Genomic DNA, 12,755 nt, shown 5'->3' with positions numbered 1-12,755 from the left:
GAGTGGACCCAGCTGGCATACTCACAATGACCAAATTGTGTTGATCGTACTTTATACCAATACATCGCCCCACGCTGAAGTTGCAATAAATGATATATTTGCTTTCTAGACATGAATGAGACGCCTTACTGGATATACTCCAGGAAGGCCAGAGAAGCTGGCTTCTAATCCATACGGAACAATTCACTGGTGAATTTCTTTCACGATAGCCCATGATTTATCTAGAATATCATCTTGACATATCTGGATCCTTCAAACTAGACAAAGGGAAAATACGGGCTTCAAGCCTCAATTAGAAATATGGAATGGTGCCATGCTGACAACTGGTGGTCCCTGACCTGTATCTTCTGAGATTAGAACACAGTGTGGTGGATGACCAATTCATGCATTGAACAAAAGAAGACCTCCTACAGGGCAGTGTAGCTGTTCGTTACAGGTATGGCACTTAGGGCTAAGTACCATAAGGACTACAAGAGAAAAAGAAAAACAAGTAACACATGAAGCATATACGATAAGGAGGCACCACAGTCCAGAGCACGAGCTCTGGAATCACACAGGCTTGGATCGAATCCCAGCTAAGCCACTACCATCTATATACCCTGAAGGACAGGCCAAGGTTTAAATGTTGTTTTACCAGATTTCAAAAAAGAAGTGAAGAAAGAACCTATCTGCCGGGAAGGGACATCGTGGGGTGCAGTATCCAGTCGGATCAGGGCTCTGCATCTCCTGCTCAGAAACCTTGGCCACCTGGCTCATGGTGATGCTGGCAGCTGAGCAGCCCTGGAGAAGGCGATCCTGTCTCCAGGTCTCGCAGAGAAGCTGGGGAGGTCTCCGGACGAGGTGGCCCACACCCTGGTAAGCTCTGGCTGCCTCCTGCCCTCAGGTCTGAGCAGGCTCTGGCCTCTGGGCCCCGTGGTGGGGAAGGCCTGGCCGATACATACACAGGGCTGAGGGGCCTGCAGAGCCAGTCCCCAGGCAGGGTGAGCTCTGGAGGAGGCTTCCACAGTCCCCAGCAGCCTCCGCATGGTGGCCCATCTGGCGCCAAACACCTGCCACCCACAGCGAGAAGTCCCAGCCACTAGAAAGTCCAGAAGGGGCCCCACCCTTTGCCTTTGGGCCTGGGTTAAGCCACCAGCTGGGCTTGCACGTGACCCCTGCCTCACCCCCTGCCCCGCCCGCCCTTTCTCTGTGACACGTACAATGGATATGTCATAAAGCCAGGCTGGGCCAGTGCTATAAATTCAGAGGAGTTAGAATCTAGGAAGAAGCTCTCCCACTTTCACTCTCTGCTCTCAGATCAGGCAGGCAGTACCTCTAATATGGAAGCGATGGACACCACACCTCCCTCCAAGGCTGTCCTCTTCCATTCTGCTCATGTTTTCCCCAGCACCCCATTGACGGCTTTGGCGGGCATTGGTGCTTCAGCAGGCAGCACCTCAGACCCCGAACCTATGGACACCACACCTCCTTCACACACTGTCATCTTCCACTCTCCTCCTGATTTCCCCAGCACCCCATTTACGGGTTTGGCGGGCATCGGTGCTTCAGCAGGAAGCACGTCAGACCCCGAACCTATGGACACCACACCTCCTTCACATGCTGTCATCTTCCATTCTGCTCCTGTTTTCCCAAGCACCCCAGTTTCGGCTTTGGCGGGCATCGGTGCTTCCGCAGGGAGCACGTCAGACCCCGAACCTATGGACACCACACCTCCTTCACACGCTGTCATCTTCCATTCTGCTCCTGTTTTCCCCAGCACCCCATTTACGGCCCTGGCGGGCATCGGTGCTTCCGCAGTCAGCACGTCTGACCCCGAACCTATGGACACCACACCTCCTTCCCAGGCTGTCATCTTCTATTCTGCTCCTGTTTTCTCCAGCATGCCATTTTCGGCTTTGGTGGGCATCGGTGCCTCAGCAGTCAGCACCTCAGACCCCGAACCTATGGACACCACACCTCCTTCCCAGGCTGTCATCTTCCATCCTGCTCCTCTTTACCCCAGCACCCCATTTACCACTTAGGCCGGCACTGGTGCTTCAGCAGGCAGCACCTCTAACACCAAAGCTATGGACACCACACCTCCTTCCCAGGCTGTCATTTTCCAGTCTGCCCTGTCTCCAAGTAGAACCACTACCCATTTCACACTGCTGTTCCCAGTTCTGGGAACACACCACCCAGTGGTAGCAATGCCTCAGCCCATGCCTCGACTCATTTACCTGCAACGTGAGCCAACAGATAGACCAACACTTCAAAGTTATGACAGAAAATTGAGTAAGTTATACGCTTGGAATTTCATTTATTATTATTAACAAGCACAACTGTAGTGCTTAGACTATAACAAGTACTATTCTAAGGGCTTACCAAATATTAACTCACTTATTCCTCATAATGGCAACCCTAGTGTTAGGGAATATTCATAGTGTTCACTTTTTGGGGGGAAACTGAGGCTCAGAGACGTTGAATAGCTTGCCTAATGCCACACAGTTAGTAGGTGGCAAAACCCGGGTTTAAAACCAGACCATCTAGACTTTCATCACTTTGCTGTGTCACCTTATTATAAGTTGTGGTTAGGGAAGGGACTAAATTGACCTGACTCTGAACTAAAAGGAGAAGGGAGAAATGAGAAAATGAGTGATCCTAAAAACTAGAGAAGGTTTAGGCTCAGAAATTTCTGGTGATGAGACCCAGAAGAACAAGAACTTGGTTGGAATGTTAACTTGGGGTAGTATCTGAATCCACTGAGAAATGGTGTTGTTTCCTGTAAAATTTAGAAAGGTCAGTTGGATGAAGATTAACGAAGACAAAAGTAGAAAGGAAAAGAAAAAGGTGCCTTAAGTGAGACATAACCGCTCCCCTCTACGTACCCACAGGCTGTGTCCTGTGGGAAAGGATGGAGCTCTCTCTACCGGGTTGGTCACCAGGCTGAACAAGGAGAAACATGGCAACCATTGTACTGGTTTTGATGATCCCTCAAAACCAAGGCTTCAGTTTCCAAGAACGACCTACGGTAGCATAACTAGTGTGTGTCACACATGCCACTAAGTGTGTTTCCAGTCACACATTTTAATTGGAGAAATACTTCCTATGAGGTAGGCATTAGTTCGCTATGGCTGCTGTAACAAATTACTACAAATGTGCTTGCTTCTAACAAAACACACTTATTTTCTTATGGTTCTGGAAGACAGAGGTCCAAAACCAGTTTCCCTGGGCTGAAACCAGGAGTCAACAGGGCCATCCATCCTCCTTCTAGAGGCTCTAAGCGAGAATCTCTTTCCTCGCCAGCATTCCTTCACTTCTGGCCACATCAATCCAACCCCAACTTCATCATCACATTCTCTTTGGGGTAAAAATTCCCTCTGCCTCTCTCTTACGAGAACACCAGTGGTTATATTTGGGCCCGTCCAGGTAGTCCAGGAGAATCTTCCCATCTGAGAACCATTACTTTCATCCCACTGGCAAAGTGCCTTCTGCCATTTAAGGTGACATTCACAGGTTCTGGAGAGTAGGATGTGGACATTTGGGGGCAATGGTATTATTCGGTCTACTACAAGGTAGATACTATTATCTTTCTCAGATGTAGGAAGTGACGTTTAGGGAAGTAGTCTGTCTCAGGTCTACAACTTCCAGAGTAGAGACTTACATTCTGCCACTGACACTTTAGGACACACCCTAAACAACTTTAATCTGTGTCCTTAACTACTGCGTAATCCTTGGTTAAGAGTCACACTTAGGTATCAAGACCCAATTGAATAGAACGCAATACTGTCTCCTCTTTCACTATGTTTGCCTGGTGTACTGATGAATCTTGCCCAGAGCAGAAGAGTTCAGAAAAGTGTTATGCAGGTGTACGAAGAGAAAGCATTTACTGTTTGATGTGCACGGAGGAACGGAAGGCTTTTTCAAATAAAATAAAATAAAATATGCCACCAAATAGTCAATTGTCACAACAGAGGTAACCCCGTGGGAGTCATGAGGAGACTAAAATTATCTCCAATTGTGCAGGGCAGAAAAGTTTCAATGAAGGCAGGTGTAGTTCAGCCAAGGCCTACAGCACAGAAGTAGGAATTTGGGTATGTACGAATGGGAAAAAAGACATTTGAGGCATGGGAAATAGTTTAATGCAGAATGGACGAGAAATATGCATTAGACCTTTTCTAAAACAACTGGCTTATTAACTCAGTAAATCGATTTAGTCAGTCAAACTAGCTTTAGCTGATTACTTATCCAGGGGATAGCTGTTTGGAGTAATTTTTGTCACAGAACAGTAAATAAAATGGTTGAACTATAGCTTTAGGCTTGCTAAGCGAAATAGATGGCTCTAGATGATTTTCAAGTGACTTACTTGGTAGTACTCACGAAATTGGGGGTTAACAATTGCTTAAGAAAACAAAGAGAATTGATTTTAAATAAAGTAGCTACTGTGTAAACTATCTGTTCAGTAGCTCATGTTAAACGGATGTTTATAATCCCCATTGGACAACCAACTACATTTTTGCAAATGGCAATGTGAATTGCTGTTGCCTAAACTATAGCAATGACCACCTATGTAATTTGTTGTCCAAACCAGAAATCTTCTAACAATACTGGTGTCCTAATAAAAATAAGCACGAAGGGAACACACAGTGGGTGTCTCCCGTGTGCCTGTGCATGCATCTATATCTCACTGAACCCTCATAACAGCCCCCAAGAGAGGGACTCTGGGCGTCCCCATGCTGCTTGTGGAGAAACAGGCACAGGAAGGTTCAATAGTCTATCTACCTAATATCGCACAGAGGGTGGCAGAGCCCGTTTTTAAACCACCTGCCTCCAATACCAGGTGCCAGGAGCCAGACTCAGCCTACAGCTCTCTTCTGCTCGCCTGGAGGTGAAACAATGTGTCATGATTAGTCAAATCCCGTCTTCACTCATCAAGGTAGGTTGAACACCTGCCCGTCCTCCAAGTAGAATGTAGCATAAGCAATAAGATGTTTGTCCCGTGATCGTCCAGGAACTTGGAATCAGCTGTGCCTGGTTAGGCTGAGCTGGTTTAGAGTGGAGAGGACCACCGATCTTCCACCTGGGCAAGTGCCTTTTGACCTCCTGCCATCAGAGGGCCGAAATCTCCAGCCTGAGAATGCGCTGAGCCCTGTAGCCTAGTTACGCCAGCTCAGAACAATGATGAGCACACCTTTTTCCAATCACCTTTCCTCATGCTCCCAATGCCTCATACTGCCCTGCTTCTTTATTCTTTATCCCACAGATACCCAAAGCCCCTTGCCTTTGGGGAGGCGGATTTGAGACCTATTGTCACGTCACGTCCTCGCTTGGCTGCCCTGTGAATAAACCTCCTCTTTGCTGCAAACCTCAGCATTCCAGTGTTTTGGCTTGCTGCGCCTCAGACAGAATGGTTGGGAGCAGTGGTACAGGTCCCTTGCCTGTGAGGGATGATGGTTCCTAGTAGTCACGTTGCGGATGTTTTCTCCTCTCGGGGTGGGGGCGGGGCAGACATCCTGCTCTTCCGGAAAGGGAGAAACACAGGTGCCAAACCCTTGCCCTCAGCGTCACCGTCACCTAGGAGCTTGTTAGAAGCACAGAATCCAGGCCCCACCCAGAACTACTGAATACCAGCCTGCATTTAACAAGATCCACAAGAGAGGCATACCCATATTAAAGTTGGAGAGGCACCAAGCTGTCATCGTCTTCTCCACGGCTAATGAAAACGAAGCAGAGGTTCATCCCGAGCCGACTCTGCCTCAGTCACCTGGATATCACGTGAGCTCATTTAATCCTCCCCAGAACCTGCAAATGAGACTGAGGGTCAGAGTGGTCTAGCACACAAGGTTCCATAAAAGAACATGACCAAGGCTCACTGGAGCCCAGACTTCCAAAAAAGAAGGCCCCTGAGCACAGCATGGCACCACCGCAGCCCAAACCGTGGGCCTGGAGGGTAGGCCAGGCTCCCCACGCAGAGTTCACACCATTCGACAGATGCCCACAGCAGACCACAAGGCAATATGAGAAGTAAGTTCTGATTGTGGAATCTCTGAATTTTGAGATTTAAAGAAAAAAATCTGTTTTCGGGGGATGGTTAAAACAGTTCTACCAAGGAGTAAAGAGAGGGCATCTCAAGGCCCCTTCTGGACTTAGAATTTAATGCCTACTTATTGAGAAATGCTCCGTGCATTTGCTCAGCCCTACGTCGAGATGAAGTTCTCTGTGCCCTAGAAGCTTAGGTTCTAAAAAGGCCACAGAAATGGGTGAGACCTCAAAAATGCCAGAACAATGCAACGGCCTTAATCAGACTGTCTTTGCTTTGCCTTGCTTACAAGTCACTGACTTTAAACTGAATATGGTGTCATGTCTTTACGTTTCTTGAAGCTTTTTTTTTTACAAAAGATCATATAAAGATTTTCTTCCATGGTAAAACTTTTATATTGTATTTCTCTTAAACTGGAGTGTGGTACATTTACCCTCCATCAGATGATTGCTTACAACTCACCTTGCTTTATTAAGAATACCGCTAGAGGCTTCTATGTCCCTACTAACAAAAACACATTTTCAGGCCCATTCAAACCAGTGAAAATCCAAGATTTCAGAGCACAAGATAATGAAAATTCTCTCTATCTGCTTCTTTTACTACTTTTAGCCTGTTAACGGTCCCTAAGTGTGTCAGATGAAAGGTACTGTCGCGGGAATTGACATCTTTAACAGCATTCCATACAGGTAAGTCTTGATTGTTCCAATTTCTCAGAAAGTTGGACACATTTACTGCCTCTATGACATCTCTAGGGTGTGTGGAAGAAATAAAAAAGAGGCCTGTACAATGTATTTCTCAAAATATACACACAAAGAGTTTGCACATACAAACAGGGAAACCTTATAAATAATGTATGGGGAGCAAAGTATTGTCGGTAACGGAACTACTCATTTCGAAAGACAACACTGTCACCAAGTGTCCCCTCACCAAAACTGACTGGGAATGTTTAGGGGCCACCAAACCAGAGGTGGAGATTTTTAGGCACATTCTTGCCAGAAAAGAGAGCCTAGGGCATAAACCACTCAACTTGTTGGCACGAATGCCAGGGCACCCCAAGCAAGTGGATATAGAAGCCTACGTAATGCTTGGAAGTAGGAAGCTTTGGGGGACTACACCTGGGCTGGTACTGGCCTCCCTCCCCAAAGGGACAAGGAGAGCAGAAACCTGGATGGAGTCAAGAGAGAGCAAAAAGAAAGGCAAGGCTGGGTATGGAGCAACGTTTGGATCCAGGAGCATGTGTCTCAGAACTGCTGGGGCTCTGCAGACCAGCTGCATCCCCATTCTCCTTGACCCTCATTGGTATAATGAACTCAGGGTGGGCACATCCCAGCTGCCAAGTCACTTCCACCCGTCCATGGAGTTGACGGTTACTTGCTCACAGTGAACCAACCGCTCTGGACCTAACAGCTACTGCAGGGGGCGGTAGTGGAGAACAAGGTGATGACAACGACCAGATGCGAAGGAGGAAGAGACATTCAGCGGACCGACTGGGTGGACTGATGGTGTGGCGTTAAGTCTGCAGAGCTAAAGGGGCCAGATGTAGAAAAGGGAAGGGGAACCATGAGGATATGGTCAAGCCCCATCGTATAGATATTTCATCCGTATGTTGTATGCAAGTTCCATTCAATTTGCTCTGAGTGAAAAAGAGAGAACAAAATTATCCTTTCAACCATGTCAGTGACTTTATTTACCATCTCATTTGATGAGCTCATAGCCCAGGTTCAGAGGGAAATGGGAGCTGTGAGTCTGCCATCTCTCAGGAAGTCTCAGGCCTCAGAGGCCCCTCATAGCCAAACTACCTCACCTTTTGCACCTTTCAAGCAACGTTATTCCTAAGTGTGAGTCACCCTCTTCATCAGGTTCTCCAAGAAACAGCAGTCTCTCCCAATGACAGAGGAAAAATGGGCTACTTTGGCTTTCTGAGGCACAATATGTAGTTCTCCAAAATGGTACCTGCCTGGGGGATTTTTCAAGAAAATTAAGCATCAGTGGTGATTTGTTTGTCTTCACATAACGTATGACCCAGATGTGCTGAGAAATAAGAAAAGGACGAACGAATCAAGGGCAGCTGATCCAAGGAGGCAAGGGGCAACTTCCACAGCCTACGTGGAAAGCTAGAGGAAGGGAACATCCAGCTGGTGGGAGCTGAAGACAGGGGCCAGTCCTCCTTGGGCTCGGGATGCCACCGCCTCTTCCTACATCTTCACGCTCTCCTTCTCTGTTGGCCCCTCCCAGCCATATTAAAGAGCCACAAGGAAATGCTCTCCTCCATTCCATTTTCCTGTCCTCCTATCCACCCCTCCCTTCTTTCCCTTTGCCATCAATTTCTTGACTTGCCCCCCATTTCTCCCCTCCCATCTACACTGCGACCTGGTTTCTGCCCCACTACTCCCGTGAAACTGACCTCCTTGAAGCCCCCAATGATTTCTCTGTTGACAAGTCCAGGGGACTACTTCTCAATCCTTATCTTTATGACCGCCAAGCCGAGTTAGACCTTAAACAACGTCTCTGTCTTGAAAATCTCTTCCCTTGGCTTCTGCGCCACCTTTCCTTTTCTTTTCATGACACCGATCACAACCAGTGCTGCAGATTCCATCGAATTAAGGAATGCTGTTGCCTACACGTGCGAATGAGCTAAAGTGAGTACAGTACTGAAGTAGAGGACACCTAAAGTGAAACGTCTTCATGTACGTCCACGTGGCTGAGCAGCAAGTTAACCTTTCATACATGTGTTAAAGAAGAAGAGTTGGGTTTTATTTTATTTACTTTTCCCTGGACTGTGTTGAATGGCTATCATCTACAAGTTCAGGCTACTTTTTGCTGAGGATTAATAATGCACTGGGAGAGCTGAGAGAAAACTGAATAATAGAGCTGTCTTTTTCTTGACCAGTTCACCTTAGTTTCCCAAACTCTAAGTCTTTCTCTTATTCTTTCCCCTTTTTATTGTAGTAAAATGAACATAACACAAAATTCACCATTTGGATCATTTTACAATTCACTGTACCATTCAGCGGAATTTACTACTGTCACAATGTTGTGCAACTATCACCACTGCCTAGCTGCAAAACATTTTCATCAACCAAGAGGAAACCTACACCCATTTTAAGGAGTCATTCCCAATTTCCCTCTCTTCCAAACCCCTGGCAACCACTAATGTATAATCTTTTCTGTGTGTATGGATTTGCCACTGCTGGACATTTCATATAAATGGAACCATACAATATGTAGCCTTTCATGCCTGACTTCTTTCACTTAGTTGCATCCATCATGTAGCATGTATCAGAAATCCACTCACTGTTACGGCTGAATCCTTCATACTGTTTGAATACAAAATTAAAAATACGTTGAGAGTGAAGCTCTGTTTTAATGGCACATCTATTAGGCCAATTCATTGAAAGAAGCTGAAGATGGAGATGTTGTTGTGAAATGATAATCGTTGAGAAGCCTCAGCCAATTGGATAATGAAAAGTTTGGGAAATGTTGCAAAAAATTAGCTGATTTATATTAAAAGCCTATTAAACAAGGATTCAGGAGATTGTCTTTTTCTTGCAGGTAACTTAAATGAGGCAGAAAGAAATAACTGCCCTTTAAAACACATTTTGAAAGGATTCTATTTATTCTTAATAGACGAATGGGAGGGAGTACAGGAAGTTCACATCCAATATGGACTCCCTGTCCAAACACTGTTTGTCGTTCTAGCCACCGCTATCGAATTATATTTCTTGAGAGTAAGGCAGCTCAATTCCTGCATATTACTTTCTAAACTTCATCCATCAAATCCATTAATACAGTATAAACAAGAGTTGTTCATGTTTAAGTGCAGTTCAAATATCAGGTATAAAGAACCCCCAGTAAGAAAAAGAATCCTATATCTCTTACCAGAATGTGGTCAGCTCTGGGGTGCTCTGCTAGCTGAAAGACACATTCATTATTAAGAGGATAGAGGCTGTTTAAGAGGGATGAGAGCCAAAAAAATTTAACTACATATATGTGTTAAGAGCAGTGCTAGGTTATCTCATGTTCTAGATCAGTCAAGGCTCACCATTTTACATACGTGAAAAGCAAAGTTAAAAGTGTATTCGCAGGGCTTCCCTGTTGGCGCAGTGGTTAAGGATCCACCTGCCAGTGCACGGGACACACGTTTGAGCCCTGGTCCGGGAAGATCCCACATGCCACGGAGCAACTAAGACCATGTGCCACAACTACTGAGCCTGCGTGCTAGAGCCCGTGAACCACAACTACTGAAGCCCACGCACCTAGGCCCCGTGCTCAGCAACAGCGAGAAGCCACCACAATGAGAATCCCACGTACTGCAACAGAGTAGCCCCCGCTCACTGCAACTAGAGAAAGCCTGCGCACAGCAACGAAGAGCCTAGGCAGCCAAAGATAAATAAATAAATACGTCTATTTAAAAAAAAATGTGTTTTAGTAACTTACTAAAAGGCACGCAATCAGTAAACATGAGCAAGGATTCAATCCCAAATCTGTCACACTGAAGTTGAAGCTAATACTCGAGATTGATAAAAACAGCACTAATTTAAAACTTCAGAGGTATTTTTTACTTCATACTTTCACTAATGCTCTTTGGAGATAAATCATTTCATTTATATGGGCCTTAGTTTTTACAACTATAATAGTTGGAAGCTTGACTAGGTGATCTGTATGTAGTCTTCCAATTCTAAAATGTTCCACTAATTTGGATTCCTACAATAATTGCCCTTGCAATACATGCATGCTGCCACCAAGTAGCAGTAGAGACTACTAGTTCCTTTTTTATCCCTAGTGGGGGTGCATTTTGACAGCAGACTTATCCGTCAATAGTACAACCTGTTAGTATAACTATAAGATAACAAAATAATCTGGTATTCTTTCCTGTAAAAGAGAAGCTTTACATTGTGTCTGTGAATCGTACCAGAATCACCTGTAGCTTTATAAATATAGAGGAAATCCTGAACCCATTGAATGAGAATCTTCAGAGACAGGACTTGGGCATCTGGAATTTTGGGCTCCCATCATTTGTATATTTTATTTCATTTTATTTTTGCCTATGTACAATATTTGTCACATCCTTTTGAATCTTTAAAAGGTTCTTTCTGTTTTAAATTTTAGAATATTCCATAATCTTCACCTACTTTTCATAAGGTGTTATCTGTTATGTTTATTCGATCTTGTGCTTCTCCTGGTTAAGACTTCTTTCTTTCCTTTTTTTTTTCTCGTGGCCCTGCCTCATGTCTTGCAGGATCTTAGTTCCCTGACATGGGATTGGACCCCAGGGTCCCAGCAGTGAAAGCGCCATGTTCTAAACACTGGACCACCAGGGAAGTCCCAAGATTTCAGTTTTAAATGACATTTTTCCCACTCTAATTCATTCCTGGGATCAGTTTCATGTTTGGACATTAAAGCAACCTTGCATTGCCAGAATAAAGCTACTTTGATTTTGATATATGATTGTTTTACATACCATGGATACAGTTTGTGCTTCTCTTTACACATTTTGCATGCATGTTCAAAGGAGAAACTGGCCTGTGATTCTATTCTTGTAATATCCTTTATAGATTATTTTTAAGATTCTATACTTTATTTTTTAGTTATTTATTTTTGGCTGCATTGGGTCTTCATTGCTGCATGCATGCTTTCTCTAGTTTTGGCGAGCGGGGGTCTATTCTTTGTTGCAGTGAGTAGGCTTCTCATTGCAGCCTTCTGACCGCATGGGCTTCTGACACCATTCGTCGGTGCTACTTCAGTTCCTTACCCCTTCCCTTCTGACCCTGGGCGGTGAAATCCTCTTTCTGCAGCTGGCCTGCGGCAGAAAGTCAATGAGGCAAGAGTAGGCTTAGAGTATCCAAGAAGCTGAAAGGATGTCAGTGTGTGAAAAACAGAGCGAGCAAATTGGAGAGGAGAAGGAAACACTCAGAGAGGAAACAGAGGCCCAGATTTCTAGGTCTGTGGAGGCACTCTGAGGACTTTGCACTTTCTGTGAAGAAGCCACTGAAGAAATTTGAGTGACATGATCTGACTTATGTTTTAACAAGATCTCTCTGGATGCCACGTTGATTAGAGATTTTAGGAGAGCAAGGACAAGCCCCAGAAGACCAACAGTTGATTCAAAGAAGTGATTACTCAAACCTGGTCCCCCTCCTCAATGAGGACGCAGAGCAGGAATCGACAAATAATGGCCACAAATCAAATCAGGCTCTCAGCCTGGATCTGTGGGACTGTGAGCTAATAACGGTTCTCACGTTCAGAAAGCTTGTTGAAGAAGAAAGAGGAGGAGAAGCTACAGAAACTGTATATGGCCCACAAAGCCTAAGATATTTAAAATCCAGAAGATGCTTTCCAACACCTGATGTAAAGCATGTGGCTGGTAGGAGGTCCTCAACCAAATTTGGAAGAGGATTACATGAGTCAGTTCGTTCCTGAAAACACTGTAAAGTGATAGGGGTCAAGAAACATTTACCCGTTCACCCTAAACCTTCACAAATGATGCCAGTTCCGTTGAGCTATTGAAAAATACATTCTGGCTTTCAAAAAAGTAACCCAGAGGGCATTTTCTCACATAGGCAAGGTCATAAACAACTGTCAAGTGAAGTTGAAATAGCAACAAATCAAATAATAACAAAAACATTTTTACAGAATTTTAAATCTTACAAAGCATTTTCATGTTCATTATCTAATCTAATCCCCAAATCAACGTCATGAGATAGTTATTATTTCCCCATTAGGAATGGCCACATATTAA

The sequence above is a fragment of the Delphinapterus leucas genome, chromosome 9 (assembly GCF_059928025.1).
Source record: "Delphinapterus leucas isolate spDelLeu-1000000601 "Yukka" chromosome 9, BTC_Dleu_Yukka2, whole genome shotgun sequence".
NCBI classification, from domain to species: domain Eukaryota; kingdom Metazoa; phylum Chordata; class Mammalia; order Artiodactyla; family Monodontidae; genus Delphinapterus; species Delphinapterus leucas.
Note: the sequence above shows the minus strand (reverse complement) of the source record.